General features: G+C 41.4%; 2 protein-coding genes across 3 annotated transcripts in view; one reads left to right on the top strand and one right to left on the bottom strand.

Annotated features, from left to right (window-relative positions):
• Window positions 1–22051, bottom strand: part of LOC142405301 (small nuclear ribonucleoprotein E-like) — a 373053-nt gene extending 351002 nt beyond the window's left edge. The window contains exon 1 of the mRNA XM_075492433.1: window positions 22048–22051. The gene's annotated coding sequence lies outside the window, so the exon portion shown is untranslated. The remainder of the gene's footprint in view (window positions 1–22047) is intronic.
• The window catches only part of ADARB2 (adenosine deaminase RNA specific B2 (inactive)), a 325628-nt gene that overhangs the window by 92996 nt on the left and 209651 nt on the right, over window positions 1–22981 (top strand). The gene's annotated exons all lie outside the window — the stretch shown is intronic.

The following is a 22981-nucleotide window of genomic DNA, read 5'->3' as shown; positions in this document are numbered from 1 at the left end:
GAAAGCAAACACCTCACCAGGGTCCACCTTTCCTAAAGAGATTGCAGACGGGACAGTTTAAAGAGCCTGAGACACCTTTAATAAATGATTAACTTAACTTAAGAGAAAAATGCCTTTTCCCAACTCAGAGATGTAGATGTGAGGTGTGTAGGATCAGGTCTCCCCAGGGTATTGCCCCGTTCTCAGTTCACAATTTCTTTTCACTTTGCAATCTTCACAGGACACGCCATCTTTTGCACAGTGCAGTTTCATGACACTGTCCGTGTAACCCTGTAACAGGTATTGCCAGTGCCAGTAACAGGCCATAGGCTCTGCACTGAGTTTGCCAGGCCGCAGGACTGAGGCTTGATAAGTTTGCTCTGTCTGAACTCCTGACCCGCCTGCAGATTTGTTTTCCCAGTTTTAGCTGTGACAGCAAATTCTCTAATTGACCAGATGATAGTTATGGCTAATTTGTTTTACTTTTGTTTATCTTTGTGTGGTACAACCATAGCTTTATATAGATAGCAGTAACAAGCAGTTATGCTGTATAGAATAAGATATTTATGGCTCTAACACAGCAATGTCATGCAGAGAAATGCAGACTTGGTATGATAGCAGAGGCCTTGAGAGAGGAAAACACAGGATGGGCACAGAGGCATGCAGGCGTGGGGTGATAAGAGGCAGGGCAAAGGCTGGGCACTGGGGACCCCATGGCTATAGGCAGCCCAGTAGTGGTCAGTTAAAGAAACGCAGACAAGGAGATGGAAAAAACTGGGTTTAGGGGTAACTCAGAGAACACAGAAATAGTATATGCAAAAGGCATCATGTAATGAAACTTGGATGTGTGGAGCTGCGCTCCAGCAAAGAATGAGCAATGGTGCAAAAGCATGTTACCAAACACATAAAAATGACCCGAGTGCATCCTGGAGTGAAGAAGAAGAAACTACATGGACACCATGCTTGTCCTAGTGCATGACGTCTAAAAAAGTTGTGTGTTACAGCAAGGTGGAAATCTATTAGTTTTGCTTGTAATCCTTGTTCAGTAATCCTGGCGTATTCTGCCCTTAGCATTAAAAACATAAATACTGAGAAGCTGGTTTGATTGAAGGTGATCTAGAGTTCTGTTCTGCTTCAGTGTTGCACTAGATGGGAATAAAGTCAGGTGAAACAAATGTTTGCTTGTTATTAATGAACAAAAATGTCCCCTACCTTGGCATAAGAAAAATAAAACCCGAATGGCAAATTGTTGAATATTTTTCTTTCTAGCATACCATCATGTATGGACCAAAGCTTTAAATTCCAGTGTTAGTCTTCATTATGTCTGAAACGGCACAGCTCTGTTGGTATAACTCTCTTATCTTTCATAAAGGAACAGGAATGATAACTTTGGCTTAATTGCATAGTTTTAAGTCAGAGCAGTATTTCTAGCATCTAAGTTGTGTTAGTCAGGACATCCCAGGGTCTGAAAGAGCAGAAGAGGCTATTAGTTCTTCTCCTGGGTACTAAATTGGTACAGATGTGAGATACTCCCAGTGCAGTTCAGTATGTGCTGTGTCTCTGGCATGTCTCTGAAATCCTCCCCCACGTGGGGCTGCATACAGCTGGGCAGGCAATGTGGCTTCGACTGAACTGTGCGCTAATCAGGCTTTCAAATGAAGATGGAGCATAATTAAAGTCAGTGTAAAATTACCCAGAAGGCAGTAACACATTTTAACAGGCTGTAGCTCTTTGACATTTATATAATAAAAAAAGTATGTTTTCTCCTTAGGGGTGCAAACCCAAAAGGTGTTTGATCTGACCTAGCTGGGGAGGCTCATGACCTCCAAAAAGATGTGCTATGCCTTGCAGAATTCAGCTATAAGGCATGAAAACACGTTCATGCTTCTTTCTGTTTCTCTGCCGCAGACACCAGCCTAGCTTGCGGCCTTGACTCACATGCAGAGAACAGCAGCAGAAAATAATAATTCTGTTCTGCAAAGGCAGCAGTGCAATGATCTTGCTTTGAATGTCACCGCACACATCAGCTACTTTTTTGCCTCTCATGCGTGCAAGTAGTTACACTCCCCAGAGTGGCAGAAATTTTTTTGCCACCTCTTGTGGACTCATCTGTTTAAGCCAAATGAACTTTCAGGTGGTAAAGGTCTCTAAAAAGGTAGACAAGAAAGGCCACCCAGGAGTTTTCAGATCTCGAGTGAGACATCTCTCCAGCTTGGGCACCGACAGAACAAAAATTATGGCCAATTTGGGGCAATTTCCCCTTCCCCTGTGAATGCATGGCAATGGGATTCCTGCTGTCCTGGAGGGAAAAGGCTGATTTGGGATCAGTAGTGACACTGGTGGACAGGGCACTGTATAGAAGACAATGCAGATGATTCAGAGGGTTACGTCGTGCTCTCCTGTCCCACCAGGGCTGTGGGGCCACAGTGACCAAGAGAGTAAAAGAAAAAAATGAGTCCTTTGATTTAGAAAGGCAGCTAAGGCAGGAGTTACACTATTGTGCGCATAAATTCACTCATGATTATTTCCCCAAAATGAGATTTATATAGTGGGTCTAGAAAAATATTAGTGGGGGTCTGGAAGATAGAAGTAGGGGTCCTGCACTAATACAGCTTTATGGCATTGGTCTGGCTGGTTTGGAGCATAGGTGGGACTTCATGAGTAAAACCCCTCCTGGGAGAGAGAGTAGTCCAGTCTGCCAAGGTCTATATGAACTGTTGTGAGGTGGAAACTGGGAACAGGGCGGCAGCGTGCTATTCCAGCGAATCCCCTACACAGACAGCAGAGGCACTGGGGCAGGTCCCTTGCACCTAAGGGGTTCAGGGTGTCGTGGGGCCCCATCATTTTCTGTCTGTTCCAAGGTGATCAGCCACTACTTAATTCATTTTCCCATCTCATCATCATGTACATGAAATGTGGCATGTTTCTGTAAGAGGCTATTAGACTGCTAAGGCAAGTATTTTCAGTTTGATTGGATTAAGTAAGTATACATGGACTTCAGATTCTAAACATACTTTCCATTTTATTTACAGCCAATATATAGAAAAAACTGATGGACCATAATCAGGAATGAACAAAAGCCTCTTAAAATATAAAGCAGCATTCTCACTAGGGTTGATATAATAAGGTCAGTAACTTGGGAATAATGCTGCTGTGTCAGTATTTCTATATACTTTTCTTCTCAGGGGTTCATCAATCTCTGATAAAAAAGCAATTGTCTCAGAATGAAAAACCAGTGGGCAAAATTTTATATAAAATTAGTTAAGCATTGGTTTTAATTTGAAATATTTTTTGGTGTTTTCCACTGCTGGTTTGCTCATCTTTGACAAAAAAGACAAATAGTTACTTTATAAAACAATCCTGAGGAGGTAAAAAGCTCTCATTCGAGCTCAGCTGTTCAAATTTAGACTCCTCTGAGCTGTTCATTTTCCCTCCTGCTGTCATGCTGGGAGGCGGCAGGAGAGAAGGCTTGGAAGGAAGGATCGTCTTTGCTGCCTCGACTCCTTGCAGCAGTGCACGCGGGTCAGGGCCCTTTGCTTGCACCTGACCTCCAGGCATTTAGTTTCCGCTGAGAAAATGCCCTCAACATCTGTGTGCCTGCTAATGGACATATGTAAAACTGGCAGTGTCCTGGTGACAGTGTGCTATTTCATAACCAAGCCCAGCTATGGCCCTCCAGGTGGGCATTAAGTTGCCTGTTCCGCTGGCAGGACGCATCTGGAGAGTCGAGACCATCCCTACATGACCATGCAGAAGACTGGTACGGGTTATGTGAAAATATAAAATAGCAGTGGAAGCAAAGGGAGGGGGAAAAGGATGGAAATGGTTTTCATTTCCATTAGGGTTTTCATTTCAAAGCATAATGCTGTTAAAGGCATATAGGGTACTAAAGGTGGCATAAAGGTGTTTTCAAAACTGTGTGTTCAATGTATCTTGAACTAAATGAGCATAATTGAAAATGACACAACTCAACGGTGTGCATCTTTAGACAGCAAAATGCTTTTAAAATTTAGCCTTAAGAATTTAACATCTGAATTGTAAAACTTGGACACCTCTAAACTTTTAAGAATTTCAGCCTTTGTATTCTTTGTCTACTTAGGTATTTCTGGATATTTTATCATTGGTATAATTAAACTACAGGAAACTGGCAGGTAGTTCTCTAATTGGAATATTAAGATTTTATATTTTCTAAAATAATTTTTAAGAATTATGTAACTGTGCTGGGCTTTGTGGTCTGTAGTTCATCAAGAGCATTGAAATAACAGGTAATGTTAATTAATTCAATCAAATGCTTATTAGTGTGTTTTACAGGCAATTTCAGTGGTTTTGACTTTATTAAAATAAAAATGGATGTATTTTTATTGTGACAAGAGAAGCTACAATAAATTAATGGTTATGTTTCTCAGCTCATTAAAAAGGTAGCAGCTTGATATTGCATTGTTACTGCTGATTATCTACAGTGAGAAAATGTATGGCTATTCCTTGCAGGCAGTAATGATAGATAATAATTGGTTTTAAAGATGCCACCAGAAAACCTTAGCGAATGGAGGAAGTGAAACAGTACCAGCATGACCAAATGAAAGAAAATGTACTATATATTGCAAGGTATTATAAAACTACTTCTGGTAGCTGAATGCCTGCTCAATACCACAAAAAAATGCTTATAAGGTTTTCCAGTAATTAGCCAAAACTCAGCATATGTTTTCATCTGACATATAATTGCATATGACAATAATGTACAGGAAAGTGAACTGGTATCTGGCAGTTCGGTTGGATTTGCACAGATACTATATTCGGACACTGTAAAAAAATCTATTATTGTCTTACAAGCATATTTAGAACTCAGCTAAAAACAAGATTCAGTGGAACATTTGCACTATCCAAAAAGAACAGTGAATAATTCTGCAGAAATAAGGAGAAATGCCTGCAGAAAGAGAATAGGTACTTCAGGTCTATCTATATTTGTTTGCTTTTCCTGTGATCATGTTTAATCCAATGTAAGAAAGGTATTATATTTGCTGAGGTGTCTTTGGAAAATTACAGTTCTATTTCATATGGAAAACAAGGTTTGTTTTACGGTGGCTGTACCTGGATATTGCTTTATTAACTGAATTTTACTTTCTGCACTATATTAATTCCATTCAATCATCATTCTTCCCTGCACATCTGTGTTGCTGTGGGAGCTCCCAGAAAATGTGTAGAGAAGGAGTGCTGCTGGTTGTCATGTGGGGCTACAGTGGGACCAAAGGTATTTGGCTTCAAAAAAAGGAAATAATTACAAAGATTCTTGTAGAATAGGTCAGGGTTCATACCTCATAAGCTAAATAAAATAAAAGTAACCAGATAAAGCAATTATATTGTGGAATAGGAGATCGCCAAGGGTTGTTACACCGGTTTAACTACTGTGTCTGTAATTATATCACTAAAATGCCTTGCCAGATTAGGCTAAACAACCGCTCTGAACCTAAAGATCTCTCAGGCTCCCTTCAGTGTTGCTGTGAAAATAGAAGTGTGGAAGTTGAACATCGTAGGCCAGATCCTGTGAGAGAAGAAGGCAGTTTTTTAAAGTACTGAATGGATGTGCTCCCCCGCGGTAGGGAAGGCGAATGCATCATCCCGTGATTACTGTGGGAAATGTTTCCTTTCCAAAGCCGTACCCCTAGGTACCAGAAAATACTGCTGTGTTCTTCTAAGGACCAGCTCTACATAGTCTTTGTTTCAAGGGCCTTAATTCAGTCGTAAAAGAAGGGTATACAGGCTTTTATGGCTTGCTAGCAGATGGTCATGGTGTTGCGTTGGCTATGCCTGTCCTCCAGCCGCTGCCCTCACAGGCTGGCCTCCCGGCAGAGAGCCCCTGTCCTGGGCTGAGCTGAAGCACTGCCTTGTCAGTTGGGATGGCACAAATCCCGGCACCCTCTCCCTTCTGCTGCTCTGGCAAAGGAGTGGCAAGCTCTGGGAGGGGGCAAGAGTGAACAGTTTTCTTAAATTGCAGCTAAATCAGCTAAAGAATTCACTGTCAGACCCCTACGTACACAGCAGTGGCAGCGATCAGATTTGATGCCTAAAGGCACCTAGACATGCAGATCCATTTCAGATCCAGCCTTCTAGAAAATGTCCTTTGCTATGTCAGTTCTCAAATTTGTTTTTCATTAACTTCCCTCTTAACACCAAGATTTTCAAATTCCTCTACCTTAATTTGAGATCCTAGATTTTGATATCAGGCTTCAAAAGAAGTTGGGGGGGTTGGATGTGTTCTGAATACCACCAGCTCTCGCTAAATTAGTCAGATCCAAAGTCGCTTATTTTGAAGGCAGAGTTTAGTTTTATGTGTCAGGATGTTGTATCCAGGTTTTCAAAATAACTTCTGGATGAATAATGTTGGGTTCACCTCCTTTCATTTTCCCCTTCCAATAAACGTTCATAGGACATTTATTTCATCATGATTGCAGAAAGTAGAGCAAAATTGCATGTTTTCTATCTTGGGAAGTCTTGACACTTCTAATGGGAAGTTGGCTGGAAAAATAACGGCCATCTAAAAAGCCTGATAAGCTATGAAATCAGAAAGCCGTTCATTTATTCCCATTTTTAATACAGATCTACAGTGAAATACTTAACTCCAAATCACTATCATTTCATTGTTTTAGCGCATAGTATAACATAAGCTAGCCAGAAATATCTTGAGATCTAGGTGCAACAGATAAAATGTCTAACAAAACCTTTTTCTAGAACTGATGTATAGAAACTCCATTAAGACCTTGCTACAGACCTTTCCCATGCAGTGCATGCTGTCAATACACCTTTTAAAGAGCCTTTGCATCACCAAAAAAAAAAAGCTATACTGATACACAACAAACTATCTTTCTTAAAGACTAAAATAACTGCATCCAAAGTGATAACTATCACAGCTTCCCATTACTTTTCTCTCCCATCTTTACCAGTTATACTGCAGTAGTGGACCTAATCCTGGCAATCTAAAGCGAGCAGAAGTTTCGCTGAAATCATAGCTTTCACTGCATAATTGCAATCTCTAATTGCATAAATGCAGCCTATTTGTTCGCTCTCTTCGCTTAGGCAAGTATACCAACACTAAGGCATTTGATTCCTAGTCACACAGTTGACATTTTCTAAGACATTTTTGTGAAAGTATCTCTTTCCACAATAGTTTTTGACACAATGGGATCTTGATCACAGTTGGGGTTTCTGGCTGCTGTTGCAATGCAGAGAGCAGTAATAACCTCACCTCCAAGAGAGGACAAATGAAAAACTATCAGATAAAATAAATTAAAGGTAAAGACGACGACTGAATTTGGTTGGAGAGTCATCATCTTTGGAGGGATATTTTCTTTCTCTTCTTTTCTTTATTGTGAACCTCTCTTAGTTTTACCTGTACTGTATGTACAGTCTCATGTGACTTGGTGCTTTTCCTTTTGCAATCAATAATCATTCAAATTATGTGACACTTGTCCTTAACCCAATACATTTTTTTCTCTGTACAGAACTAATAAATCTTATTCAAAACAATTTCTCCTTTTTCTTCGGCATATGTTTTACAGAAAATTATTCATAAATATGCATCTCTGTGCATGAGAAAACAAATACATTTACATGTTCTTGAGTTGTTTTACCGCCAATCTAACTTACCAAGTTAGATTGGCATATATACACAAAAGAACAAAAATTAAAGATTAGCTTTGAATTGTTCAAAAGACCAAGCATTCTGTAATGACTGCTTGTTGGAAATGGGAGTTGTCAAACTCATTGTCATGATAATTACTCTAGTGTTCAGTCTTCTAACTAATATTAGTTAGAAATTGTCACATTCATGGGGATTGCTTATGATAATAAACACTGCCAGCATCTAGTGACCAGTGTTGCCATTCTCTGGCACTTACAATTTAGGTTCTCCAAATACAGAAAAATGTAATATTTTTAAAAGAAAAGGAATAAAAAGCCTTTAAATTGAATAGCTAACCTGTTTTCTCTGCAGAGGTCTCTTGCTGGGTAGCTGGCTTGCAACATAGCATATTACAGCACCCAGTCACAGTTTTTAGCTTCTGCAACATCATCCTTGAGGAGGTTTCATCGTATTTTGCAAATGTAAGGAAAGTTCCCCTTGTTACCAGAGGCAGACAAGTGTCAAATCTATTGTACTAATTATGAAATCAAAGTTTCATTTATATTTTTAGTCCTTTTAGAGAGCAGAGTTGAAAGACACTTTCAGGCATTACACCTGCCTGGTGGTGACACTGACAAATAGTAAGGTTTTACAGCTGAATCATAATCTTTAAAAATGTTTTCCCATCTTCATTGTTCCTGAGGGAAGGACTTACATGAACAAGAGAAATACTAATACCAGGAAAGAGCAAGGGAATACTGACTACACACAAACTGCTGTCTGATGCACTATTAAATAAACTGAAAAGCTGGGGGAAGAAACTGTTTTCTGTAATTCTTTTCATTACGAGGTTTAAGGAATTCTTTAATAGAGACAGACGAATTTCTCATTCAGCGTAACGTGATTTTTCTTGCACTCTCTGAACCACCTCTTGGGCTGCTTGGCAGATGTTTCCCACATGGTCCAGAGCAGGATCCGAACCTCTGGTCTGGCAGAAGCTGTCCCTTCCTTCACAAGGCTACGAGGACAGCACGGCAAGGACCTGCTTCTGCCCCCTCAAAAGCCATGCGCGTGTGTCCTTCGAAGCCCAAAGCTCAGCCTTATTTGAAGCTGGCCTTTTGCAGTTTAAGTGGTGCAGGCAGTGCCGCGTGCCAGCACGGTGTCCTTAATGGATGCACCACAGAAAGAGAGTGACTCCATTAAACCAAAGTACAGCCTTTTAATTCCCTTTGGTGCTGAGCGCTCACTTATCACTATCTCACAGCATCCTACATCCAAATCAAACCTGCCAGCTGCTTGGAGCTCTAGTTGTATTTAATTTAGTTAGTTAAAGAGGCACCTCGACTTTTCCCTCCCAGCCGCAGACAGGTTCCTTTCAAGCTATGCTGAGTGGGCGTTTTCTCTCCTGACATGAAAGGGCAGCCAATTTGTAAGGGGGGAAATTAAATTTAGGACACTTAGTTCATATGAGAGGAAGGAAAATAGAGCAGGGGGGTGAGACAGGGGTATAACATTTATAATGTGCGTTCAACACGCACACACACACACATATATACGTACTTGCAGAAACAGTAAAGATATTAGATCAAAAACAGCTAGTAATTTTTGAACAATTGGTAATACTGTGAATCTTTCCACAATAGGCAATTCTGTGTCTATTGCTAAGACTTCGTGAGTTTTATCAATTCTTTTTTTTTTCCCCAGGGAGAAAGAAAAATCAGAGTTTTTTCTACCCCTGGAAATCCACCAAAGCCCTAAACCAAAATATTTTACTATGAATGGGAGTGATCTGAATTCAAATTTTTATATGCTCAAGAGTTGCTTTATGATTTTGAGCAAGTCACTCAGCAGTTACCACTTACAGTGCTCCAGTCCTCCATCTGTGAAACAGGACTAGATCATTTTTCTTTTAGGTCTCCATTTATTGTAGTTCACTCAGGAACCCTCTGAAGCACGGACTGGCCATGGATATATGCAGCACCTATCAAAATTAACTCTGAGGTCTATTTTCCTTTCAGTCTGCCTGCTTGAATCCCCTTAATACCAGTCTCTACAGAGCTGTGACCCTGAAGCAGGGGATTATAAAAGAGGATTTAACCGTGGGAAAGAATAAAAGTGGATATGTAAATGTTAGAAGATACCGAGTGATTCTTCAGCAGGAGGGCAGGCATGTGCTGCATGCCTTAGGAAAGACAGCCAAGAGTCCTGCTGAAGTTTTACCTTCTAAGATCTGTTTCCTAGAGAATGACGCATTTGCAGAGAGTAGACGTATGCAGTCGGTACTTACGCAGTAGAACAAGCCTGTTTTTGGCACACAAACTTTCTGCATGATGGAGAGACCACTGTTGTGGAGGCTTTTGCATCACTAACTTTTCTGGAAGCCCTGAAGTGAAATACAGTAATTCAGATTCACATGTATATTCATTGTATTGGTGTTCCTCACAAATGGGAAATGTGTTTCCCTTGGTGAATTTAGACTCAATACTTGCTTTTTGAAGATAACAAGTTCATTCACATCCTCTCCCCCATCCCATGCCTTCCTGCCCTGGGGCATTGCCTGCCTCCAAAAGCAAGAAGGCAACGGGTTCATCCTGGACAACCACTCCTTGCCCTTTTAGCTGAGACTGACAATAAGGAAAATACTTTTTTTCCAAAAAGGAAGAGCAGAGGGATTGTTTAATTTTTTCCTAAAGAAAGCAAAGGTCTCTTGCCATCTACTGACAAATCCTTAAGCACAACTATTGCAGTATTAGCGGCTACAATCAGCAACCAGGTCCTCTTGCATACAATGTCATCCATACACCCTTAGGAGATTATTCTTGTATTAAGACCTTACACAAGCCAGGTTGAATGGCAAACAGATTTTGGAATATATGCTGAGTTAGGTCTGTTCTCTTTATTCCTATGGCTATGTCCTGAGTTTAACTGATTAGATTAGACGTTCCCCATGGGACTTTGGGATAAACAGCTTTGTATTACTTGAAGTTCACAGAATTCAATCTGGTGTTTTGATATACGAGGTCAGAAAATATTAAAAAGATTATACACACAAATACAGTGTTTGATGCGGATTGTTCTTTTCCCCACGATTGATTTGCCATGGCATCTTGTAATTTATTCATGCAAGAGAGCTGTGATGGATGATGCAAATTATTTTGTTTTTCCGTTTTGACTTAAATAATAATTGCCAATATCTTAGCGCAATATGGAAATATGGGGATAAGACTTGGCAAAGTGTTGCAAAGTTACTTTTTTTTTCTTTAATGCAACAGCAATTATAAGCATAAGTTCATTATTCAGAAAGAATGTGTTTCTTAAAGAGAGTGAAAATGTCACGGTTTAAGAACATCACCTGAATGCTGAGAGGCGATGCTGTCAGATGCACATCGAAATAAAAGACGATCAAACACAGATATCCTTTTTTTTGAGCCAGTGGTCCTTTTTTCAAACCTTAACACATTGCAAGAGATACAAAATTAATAGGTTCTGAAGATTAAAATATAGGTTCTGGCATAGAAGTAAGCATTTTGTAAAGCTGCCTCTTACGCATCTCTCTAGGGAGGGAAGCTTAGAAATACAAATTGGAACTGGAAAATAGAATGTAAAACAGCCTGAAAAAACTGAGCTGGACCTTGCAGAGCTACATCCATCCCCAATATACATCACTGTATTTTAGTGAACCTACACTTGTCTTCATTATTATCTTGTTTTTAAAGAATTGTTTTCTAACACAGTCTTGTATGATATATAAACCATCCATGCAGTTTACCAGAAAGATCACGGGAGTGTACACCCAGGCAGGAGAAGTCTCTCATCCGTAACTTGTCACACAGGTCAGGGATGACCAGACTTACTGGCTGTGTGAGCTGTGTCCCAGTGCCTTCCTATTAACAAGCCTCATTGCTCCTCCACTGAAGAAGTTGGTCTTTGAGAGACGTAGATAGGCAGGAGGTAGCAGAGGTGCCCCAGATGTCCCATGGCTAGATTGTGCGAGGACACTAGACCGGGTGTTCACGGTGCTGGCACAGGCAATGAGGTCTCAGCAATGTCTGGTAGCCACCAGCAGCCAGGGCCTCGGGTCACCTCGCACAGCTCTGCTGCCGGCTATGCGAGGTAGCCCTGATACATTAGCCTAACTTGAACCACGGATGTGCTGATAAATCTGAACAGATTGACTGTTCTGATGAAAATAGGACAAAAGGAGGCAGGAAGTGGGACAAAGGAAGCAGAGGGCTCTGAGGTGACTCGTGTGACCTCAGTGAAGAGCTGCAAATCTGAATCCTCATCCTCTGATGCCCAGTGTCCCATGCTGCATGTGGAAACCACACTGCCAGTTTTCTTTCCTCGTTGTACTGGAGAGCTTGAGTCTCCCCAAAGTACCGACGGAAAGCTGTGAGGGAGCTCGTCTTCCTTTTGCTGCTTTAGACCTTGTCCTCTGGAAGATGTCTATTTATAGGCTACACATCTAATGTCGAGTTTCAATCTACATGCTGAATCATGCTTCATAAGACATCAGTCTCTCAAGTTCATGAAATTCTCATCTTTAATGCTCACTGTTTGGATTACATAGTGCGGACAGGCCTCTGTGTAGGATGATATAGTGGCTCTGTTCCTGTTTACACAGAATCACAAGGCAGGAGAAGGCTCACGGTGATAAGATACTTTTGGTGAATGTGCCTTCCCAGACCCCATTCCCACATCTTCTGTTTTCTGCTGTGATTGCCAGGTACCACCGGGAGAGGAAGGACCTTTTACAGCATCGTGCTTTTGTCGGTGTGGCCCCTTGATGGAAGGGGCTGGTGCTAGGTCACTGCAAGAAATAACTTTCTCTGTTGGGATATTGTGTTCAGAGCGAGGGCTTGCAGGGACTATAGACTGACCAAGAGGGTGGAATTCAAATAGTCTTCTTTTCCTTGGCTGAGGCAATGCTTCGAGTACACAAAAGGCAGTGGCGTGTCTATATCAGAAGCAGCTGTCTGCCAGCAGTACAAAGGATATTGTTCCTGCTGTTTCCCATGGAACAAAGGCAGACATATGGGAATCACAGGATGTGATAAAAAAAAGGGGAGATAGCCAGGAGCTAACGGGAAGTGGCAAAACCTTTCATATATTTTCTCTTCCTGTAATATCTAAATTCATCATCTCAGATACAGAAAGCGCTCCTTTGGTCAAGCCAAGGATCAGAAGAATCAGATTCAAGTATGGAAAATAAAAAATTGCATGTTTGATGTCTAGCTTCTCTGTGCCATGAAAACATGAGACTTTCAAATAGAAATCCACCAAAAATAGGTGAGCTAGCAATGCATTAGAAAGTGTGAAACCACAAATTATTCTGGTAAACCTGTTCTTACCCTGCTTGTGCAGATAATGTACACTTGCTTTTACAGTAATAAGCATATCCCATGGATTTCTGTATTACCTGCAAAGCACTCAGGCTGATTAGGACCAAGTTTAATTTGGTCCTAATCAGCTCCAGGCAAGTGGACCGCGAAATTACCTTGACACATTAATTTTATGTTTTATAGTAGGTAGCCCTGCCCAATTTGCCTGACTGTGCTAGACCAATTTTATAAGTCTATCTATATATGCATGAATATATACATATAAAGCATTTCAGTTGTCTCAGACACAGGTGCCATGATGTAAGATGTTCCACTTTTTCTTTGGACTACAGGCAATCCCTCTTGGGCCTCACATTTAAAGCATCACACTTTCTTTTAGTTCCAGTCTGCTGATGGTGCTAATGTTTAGTGACAGTTACTCAGTACTAATGATCACCTTCGGGGATTTTCAGAGTGCTTGCCTCTTGCTGGTCATCGGTGAAATGTAATCAATAAATCTGCCAGCCAGGCTTTTCCTCTTGCCTTTCCTATTGGAATTAAATTAACATCACAGTAACTGATTTGTGATGGAGTCCCCTTAGCATCCAGAGCCACTCTGTACATGAGTAGTGCTGGTTTAACTGATCTATGAAGCATACCGTAAAATTATAAATACATGGAAGAAAACAGGTGAGTAATACTTATATTAAGATCATTCTTAGGTATAATTCTTGACTGGAAAAAAGGAGGAAAGTTAAAAACTATTTGTTCTATTTTTTTCTCACTTTTTTCCTGATGAACTGCTCCTATCAGCTTTTCTCTTTCTTTCTAACTCACATCTGTATTGGCATGAAGGATCATTCCTTATTTTTCCTTTCTGACAAGTTGTTCCAGTCATTTTTTTCTGTCCCACTTGAAGTGGTGGGTTACTTACTATATTTTACATTCAGCAACTCCCTTGAAACTTTTTTTGTATTGATGTTCACCAAACAAAAGCTACACGTGTTTTCTCTGTACGGAGAGATGTCATTATGTAATTTATCAGCATTATCAATTCGGAGTTAATGATATTTCATCTGAAAAATTACATTGTTTATTTTTAAACCACTGTCCTTAGTAAAGTGACATTATTTTCTATTTAAGATCGTAAGAGTAATTTCTCTTGTCTTTCCATCTGTCTGATGGACAATAACAAGCAGTATTCAAATAGTTGCTACATGTTATCTATGGAGTTGAGGAGACTGTGTCTTTGACCAGAGGTAGAGCAAGATCTTGCAAACTGCTATGAGAAACTTCCATGGAATATTAAAGTTATCTTCAAATTTTTACATGAGTTTAAGGAGAGCTGCTTCTGGAAGACAGGGTCTGTCCTCATGTGCTAAGAAGTAGTATAGCTGCTTGTGTTTGTGTTACGGGGCTGTGGGGCAATGCCTGAAAGCATCTTGTGTGATAGCGAGTGAGTGGGTGTTTCTGAATGCTTATAACACTGTCACAGAGTGAAAGCTCCCAGGCCTTTCAAAGCCAACGTTGGCTTTCATAAGATAACGGACAGAAAAAAAATGAAAATAGCAAACCGTTGATTTGTCTACCTTCTGCTTCTTCACTTTGCCAGTGGGAAAGCACGGAGTTTATGTCCTTCTGTAGCTCATTAAGCTTTTCTGAGGGTTGACAATTTAAAAGCTGAAATCTATAACTAAATCGTTACAATAATTAAGGTCTAAATGTGGTCTAAAATAGCTACACTTGAGGAAGTTGTGAATTAAGAAAAAATGAGTCCTCTCATGGCAGTCATCTCCTTATCTTGGCTGATTGCCTACCATTTTCTTGGTTATGTCCTGAGCAACCAAAAGACAGTTGGCTCAAGCGCTCGTTCTTCCTGTCAATAACTTTTCTAACGCAAGTCCTTTGAACGCCTCTTCCTTTGCGAGCAGCAGCAGAGGAGCGCGGGAGCCGCTGCCCTGGCCGAGCATCACGGGCTGCCCGCACGGCTGAGGTCGTGCTGCGTGGGTCCGGCTGGGTGTGGGTCTGTGGCCAGGAGACCTTCTCTTTGGCTACTGAACAAGTGCTGCCGTTTTTCTCCTGCGTCAGGAGCCAACTCTCACAGTGACTGTCTTGTTTGGTACGTGGGTTTGAGGCACCAGAGAGAAACCACAGTGTCAGAGCCATGGCAGAAGAGTAGGAGGCAGGGGTTAATATGTTACGTTCCCCTGATCTTGCTATAAATATATTTGGACTTTCAATAACTCTGAGTTACATCATATAAATGACTCACACTCTGCCTCAGTCCTTGTAGGATGAGGGTCAACTTTTTCGCCAATTAAGAAAAGTAAATGCTATCAACGTGCAGACTGCAGTTTCCTGGATTTCATGAATTGCGCTGAGTAGGGAAAGGAAAGGAAGTGCAAGGGAGACGAAAACGGGTGAGCTTGTGCTATTTTATGGTGTTCTAATCTAGTAGTGCCCCAACTCCTACAAAGTCAAAGTGAATCATCTTGAAGATTTAGGCCTATTTTGACATAATTTTCTTATAAAAGCAACCATTGTAATTCTGCCAATAAAAGTGCTTTAGACCCCACGTCTTTTTGAACATGTTAAGCATAAATATCATGCGTTTTTCTTAAGCCAAAGGTAACCAAATACTGGACCTGAAAATGGCGTATGTGCAATAAAGTATTTCAGAAACAGAACTTAGGAATAGGCTATGAACATATGCACATACGAAATGTGCAACACCTACGTTTGTGTTCTGTATCACTCCTCATATATGAGTTCTGTCACACGCATGTGAATAAGTAGCATATGGCTTTCAAAAAATACTCCTGTGGATGCTCTTAAAATACATCTCAGAAGAAGTGATTCCCCTCTTCTGAGCAAAACTTCCATAGTTTTTCTCCCCATGTGCACTGACATTTTCATCGTTTTTCATCGACGTGTTTGTTGTCCGAATAGGCTATTGTGTGGAGGCTGCTCAGTTAGCCCCCAAAACAGCAGGGAGAAAAGCTCCCCAAACCCAGCGCCGACCAGGTGCTAACTGGGGCTGTGACTCCCCGTGAGGAGCAGCCGCTGTTACGGCAGAGGACCCGGGGCACTAAACACCAAGATGAGTGGGGTTACATCTTCTCAGAGCCTCCTCCTCCTCCTCCGTGACACGGAGGAATTTTCCTACTCCGCAAGGGTGGAGGGAAGAGAGGATCAGGTTTTAAAAGCCCTGTGAGAGAAACGTTTCTGAGGTTATTCGCATTGCTGCATCCTACTGTGAAGTCTTTAAGGAAACCGTGATAGCATCACTCTGAGACGCTGGTGCGTGACCAACCCTGCCTGCTCCTCTCTGCTCCCACCTCAGCCTTCAACCCGGCTCGGCCGTGCCAGGCACCTGGCAGAGGGGCTGTCCTGTAAGCTGAATCATTAACATGGGCCAGGTTAGAAACACACTTCCAAGAAAAGGAGAGAGGTTCTATTTAACTCAGTGATTAGAGCAGAGCCCACCACAGGGCCAGCAGCGTGAGGTGGGGACGGTGAGCCATGCTGCAGGGAGAGGTGAGGGTGGAAGAGCATCCGTGGGAAAGGCTTCAGCTGGGCTGGTCCCTGGGACTCTCATCTCTGAAAGGTCGGCAAAAGAAACTGTAAACAGCAGGTGATTTCCGCTTTGCTCCTAAAATGTTTATATTTAACAATTATGATAAATTACTTCAAACGTAAGACTTCCAACCTACATCCCTTGTGTGACGCAACATTGCCGTGCATCAGGGAGCAGCTTTAGGTGGGACAGCGCAGTGCCACTACCCCACGAGCGTCACCAGCTGCAGCAGGCACACGGGCGCGGCAGGAAACGTGCCAGGCATGCCTTCAGGTAGATGTGTCATTGTGGTCCTCCTGGCACAACTGATAGGAAAGTCAGCACTCCCTGCTGGGCCAGGGATGCTTCTGAGCGAGGAAGAATAACTGCGCCAGGCTTGGCTGCAGGCGTGTGATAGGCAGGTCCATTAGGGCTGCTCTTTTCTGTTTTGTCATGTTTGGGTTGTGTTAAGCGCAGAAAGTCGTGTTGCCAGCACTTCTAAGAGGGCATAATGAGAGCAAAGTCAGTTGGTCACAGCAGTAAGTGGCATGTCCGATAGAAAATACTGACAGGATCAGGCCCTGGCACAAAAAAATTCTCATTAGAAGGTTTTTATTTTTTATCACTTCCATTCAGCCCTGTCCCCCCTGTTCGATAACTAACACTATTGACTTCAGCTCAGTAAAGACTACGTGTGAATGCAATGACTGATGGATTAGGCCACGACATGTGAGATGTATTTTCTCTTTCCAGAGCACTTTGCTTTGGTCTTTTTACAGATGACAATTATGGCATTTGTGCAGGCTGATAACACTACAATGCTGCAAATACCAAATTAAATATTTACTCTGGGTTTTTTCCCCATTTTCAGCAATCGCATGCATGCCAACATATTTTGAATCCAGTCCAGCATTTTTTGCACTGTATAACTTTCAGAAATGTAGCAATTATAAGCCATTAAAATAAAACAATTTATGAAATGCAGATGCCAATTTATAACATAAATCAGCACTTGTATTATATTACTGAGTTGACATTTATTATATAATTAATAATTAGAACAGGCGTTCCTTCATGACATCTGCCATTACGTAGGTCTAAATTATGTCCCTAAGGGGTAACTGTAAGTTAAGAAACTTCATAGGTGTGCACCTGCGGGGAACCACAGGGAGGCTGGGAATTTTGGGTTGGGTTTCCCATATGGAAATGACACAGGCTTTCTGCAGAAAACAAAGTCTGTCCACTGGTGCAGGAAGTGCTTGGGCCAGGCTGGGGCATATTTCTGGACAGCCCCAATAGTATATAGGTGCCAGCTTATTCCTGTGCATATCTGTATAGGGGCAGGACGTAGCTTGGACAACATGATACAAAAAATATGCAGAAGAAAATAATTTGCTATGGGCTATTGCTGTTTTAACATGAGTGTTGCATATTTCCATGTTAACATAAGAGGTATTTCCATATCCTCTACAATTTAGTTGCAGTTATCCATCCTGAGGCCATCTGCCCAGACTTTAAAGGATAGATATGGAAGCAAAGAATGGTTTGGCCTGTTCTGAGAGAGTATTCTGTATAGGAGCTCACTTCGTATATACATGCCTGTGTTGTTAAGAGAAAAGCCAGTTTCACTGTAATCTGACAGCCACTGAGAGAGAAACCGTTATCTCCCCATCCTGGGAGGGCTGATAACACCAATCTTCATAACATCTAAAAATCTGTGCTGAGGGATAAGGAAAGAAATTAACACACTTAGAAGAGAAAATCATTGCAAGTTTTGCAAGTTACTAACATGTAAACCAGCTTTCATAAATGTGAACCATGTTCTACTGGGACACAAATCTAGAACTACTCAATTTCCTTTGTCTGATCAAATCACTTTGGGTCCAATCTGACATGCAAAAGGCGAGGTTTCTAAATGCAGCTTCCTTTTTCTTCCTTTTTCTTTTTTTTTGGTATACAATTTTTTCGTATAGAAACCCAGTTCAGCCTGGAAATGAAGACATGTAACAATTTTGCTGTGCATCAAACGAGCACCTAACTTTTCCTATGTCGTAAAATAAAACCAGAAGAAACAAAACTGCAAAAACATGCTGTTAAAGAAACAGTGTTTGGATGAAAGCAAGGAAATTCAGAGTTAAGTGCCTCGTGTCCTTTAACTCAACCCCATTGTGTCTAGAGAGATTGCACTTTGCAGCACTTCACTGTGTGATCATTTCCATCCCTGCAATCCCAAACACAATGGGGTGAATTAAGACTGGAGGAGAAGCGTTAACTCTTTGTTGCTGTGGGTGCTGTCAGATAACCTGGCTGTTTGTGTAATAACCTGCTGAAAAATGAGATTCAAACTGCTAAGAAAAGTCAGGGCTTGGTAGTTCCCTGGGAGGCCAGTGCACTGCTTAAGACCAAAAAAATTAACACGAACCACCACCCAAAATACTACACCATAGCCCTATTTTTACTCTTTTTTTTTCCCCTTGAATTGCGTCTCTCATATTGCCAGCCCTCAGGCAACAGAAGTGTGAAGTGAATATTTCATACATATCCTTATACACAAAAAATTACATACATAATACATTACAGATCCTTTTACTTCCATACATAATATCCCACATGGTGATTTCTTTTCCAGAAAAGGATTTGTGAGAAAATGGGAAGTCTATTCTGGGTTATAACTGTAGGCAACATGTTCCTGAGTCTCTTGCCACCACAAATTGAATATAAAAGAAGCTGTGCACCAGTTCAGCATCATAAAATCAGTTGTTGTTTTTGGGGTTTTTAAACAACTCTAACGTGTAGTATGTTATTTCTGGAGTTGTTGACAGCAGTTGCTAGAGCTGCAAAAGCCCCACGATCAGTTCTGGGTTGCTGACATAAGGAAACCAGTATTTGATGTGGCTCATCAGAGATCCCAGTTGTCCTATTGCTCTACAAACATGGGTACTTCCAGTCTGCAGCGCATGTGACAGAGCGCTTACCTGATTAGATATTCCTACGGGCTCCAAATGGCCTGAGAATGACCTGGTATCTCGAAGAGCTCAGTCAAGAGCTTCCTATCCCAAAGTGATGGATATCATAAAACTGGACATAGGGGGATACACAGTGGAGGTGAAAGTGGCCACGTGAACTCTGAGATGTGGTGAGCAAATCAAGGCCACATGTAGACCTCTCTAAACAACTAGAGACAAACTAGAAAAGACACCCTGTAGGCTGGTCGTTAGGGCACACTACTGGAGGCTTAGCACAAAACCTTCACATAACTATTCCCAAAGTCCATCTCCTCAATGTGTATTTACAACCTGAAGCGATGGCTTGATTTTCAGCATATACCGCTCACCCAGAACTCCTGCCACAGTCTCAGAAAATCAGGCTGCAGGTTTGATGCTAAATTTATTTATTTTTTTTTTTAGTATGAGGCATAGTTTAACTTGAGTCCCCTCTAGCTTTGAGACTTATTTGTTTGACTTTGGACACTGAGGCATGGGGAGATTAAGTGACTTTGTCAGTGACTTTCATTACTCGGGTAGGTCTTTCATTACTTTCATTACTGTGGTAGGTCTAGGAATTAGACCTTGATGTTGGGCATTCAGAGGAGTACTTTTCTTCCCTAATAACTGAGTGGTAATACACTGCATTCTTATTTGGAAGATTCACATTTGATTTTCAGTTCTTTCATCTCTAGAGAAAGGAGTGCTCTGGAGTCTGAGCACTCTGCCTCTGAAAGTTCGCAAGCCAGTATTTCTGTCAATTAATGGATGTTAGAGGAATGGAGAATGTCCACTCTGACATACACATTTAAAGCAAGGGGTGAAATAGTAGGGAATATTGCAAGCTAATTGTTCCCATCTGAACTATTTTTCCCAATGACTTTTTCTTGTGCTTCTATTACCGGTTGAATTCAACTGCTCTTTAAGCACATGTCCTATATAAAGGGCATAATGGCTGAGTTGAGAATAAACATAAAAAATGTGAATAATTTTAAAATAAGCAGCCAGTCATCATTAATTCATTTGGTACTCATTACAGTAATACCAATTATGCATTGGATATTAGTATAGTCTTCCACTGAAAAGCTGGTTTGCTTCTAACTTTATTTCAAGGAAAATAATTGATATTGTGCCTTGTTTCCAAATCTTTTAAAAGTTAAGATTAGAAAAATAAATAATCTGTAAGGTGACTAGCAGTGAGCTATGAAGCTTTTTATTCCCTAGGTCACACCCCAAATGTAAACCAGGGCAAAAGTGATGAGGATTTGGTGGCAATTCAATAGCTTACCCAAAAGGAATTGGTAACCTGCCTCCAGCTGCTGGGGAGCAGGTGTCTCCAGTGGATTCTCCAGGAGGTTTCCTTGCAGAAAGGCTGGTGGAACTGGGGACACATGTTAGGGGTGGTGGAAACCAGCCTATGCAGGGATCAGCTCACATAGTTACTGCCCAGTGTGTGTGTTTAGTTGGTAACCCATCGTGGGAATAAGAGTTTCATTTCCATGGCTGTCGATCTAGAGCATTTCATGAGCAATGTTACTTTCTGGATGCAAAGGTCAGACTTACTAAAATACGTGATGATACTGGTGTTTGCGGCAAAAGGCGTAATAAAGGCAGAATCCATTGCCTTGTTTTGTTCTGAGGGTTTTTTAGGTGCTGTCTTCCATCATTAAAAAAAAAATGGAAACGTTGACATTGTTTTGCCAATAAGTTGAAATGGCAATCTCTCCCCTAATGTGCTCACAGCACGTGCAGACTTTCAGCTACTGGAAAAGATGTGAACAAAAAGTTTTTGTTTTCTTACTTGTTTGAAGTAAGAAAACTTCTTTGAATATGTTCCACATTTCAAAAATTGGCCTTCATCTGGTAGTTTTGTATGGAAATTTATCTGTCTCCTGGTGCTACATGAAATGTAACATATTCAGAACATTTTTATTCAATGTGAATTCTTGGGAGAATAAACATGTTTAACAATGGGCAATATCATCTGTAGATTGCTGAAGTTCTTAATTGGCCTCCAATTAAGCCTAAGATTATTGAGGATGCTTTCATTGATCTCGCTTTCAGATGCAATAAACACTTAAAAGCCAAAAGCAAAACCAGAATTCTGCTTCTGGACATGATATAAAAACAACTGAAAATGGCTTGAAAGGGAATGGCCTGCTTAGCCTTCACTCTGTGTCTGGTCTGACTAGCCCTCCAGGAAGTCTCTGTGGTTTTATAAAATTGGTTTATATACTCATTAGTGTTTAATAGTCAGTATTTTTCAGCAATAGTTTTATTTTACTGTTGATATCGGTAATATGTTAACTCCTTAAAATTCAGCCATGGAGCAGGCACAAGTGAAGCCTGCTGTTGCAAAAAGGCTCGTTGGACTGGAAGAACAGCTATTCCTTTTGGAAGAGGAGAATATGAGATAGTTGGGGTATGGTCGTGCTCCTTTCGACCTGAAAAAAGTGTCTTCACTTCTGGCCCAGGTTTCACTTGACATGAGGTGGGCTGGGAATCCGCTTTGATGATCACAGCCGACTCCTGAAGGCTGTGACCTGGGGCAGTTCCCATCGCCAAGCAGTGCCCTGCCCTCCTTTTGGGTACGCACGCGCTCGCAGTCTGTTCCTCCCCGGGAAGGCGGCGTGCACCCCGTGGGTGTACCACCTTCGTCCTGCTGGGCCAGACCCTGCGCCATAGCATGGGTGCCACCCACGTCCTCCACCCACCTCCCTCGCGGTGCGGCAGAAACTGCAGCCCAGGGAGAGGGATAAGGCTTTGGCTGGTGACCCCTTCCTTTGCCCTGGAAAGATGTGGCGGGGCATGTCTGCCAGTTCCCTACCCTAGTGATTTGTTTCCCCTTGTTTTCTTGTATTTGTTTTCTCATGAACATTCTCCAGACATTGCTCTGTAGCGCATAATCATTCCCCGTGCTTGCACCCCAGGGGCCCAGTGTCAGACGTGAGCCAGGGATAAAAAAATACCTTACTTTTCCCATTGTTATTGACAAGTGGGGGACACACACACCTTTATCTGGTCCCTAAACAACAACAAGAAGAAATCAAGAGTAGCTGCCACTGCTCAGATTAAATCCAAACTGTCTGTTAAACCTCTAATTATCAGCTTGCCTTGTGGGTAAAATGGTACCATTCAATTATAGTTTTTTGTTTGCTTGTCAGCTGCAAAAAACATATTATCACTGCTTTTCAAACCAGCAAAAAGAGCAGAAATTCTGCAAATTGCTTTCTAAAAGTAGTTACTTTAAACCTAATACCTCTCTGCAGCATGTCAGCAACTGTATAATGCGATGTTGCATGCAAATTGTATTTAATGTAGGTATTCCAATTATTTGTTTTACATTATGTAATTTTAGTGAAACTATTTCCTTTGTTGCCACGTTATGTGTGATTCAGTTTGAAACACCCAGCTTAGCATGTTAAAAATAAACACACACACACACACACACTTGCCTGCACACATTTTATCAAGCTACTGTAAACACAAGCAAAAATTGTCAAATGATAGTTAGTTCTCTGCAACC

The sequence above is a fragment of the Mycteria americana genome, chromosome 2, assembly GCF_035582795.1.
Source record: "Mycteria americana isolate JAX WOST 10 ecotype Jacksonville Zoo and Gardens chromosome 2, USCA_MyAme_1.0, whole genome shotgun sequence".
NCBI lineage: Eukaryota > Metazoa > Chordata > Aves > Ciconiiformes > Ciconiidae > Mycteria > Mycteria americana.
This window is presented reverse-complemented; position numbering and strand designations above follow the sequence as displayed.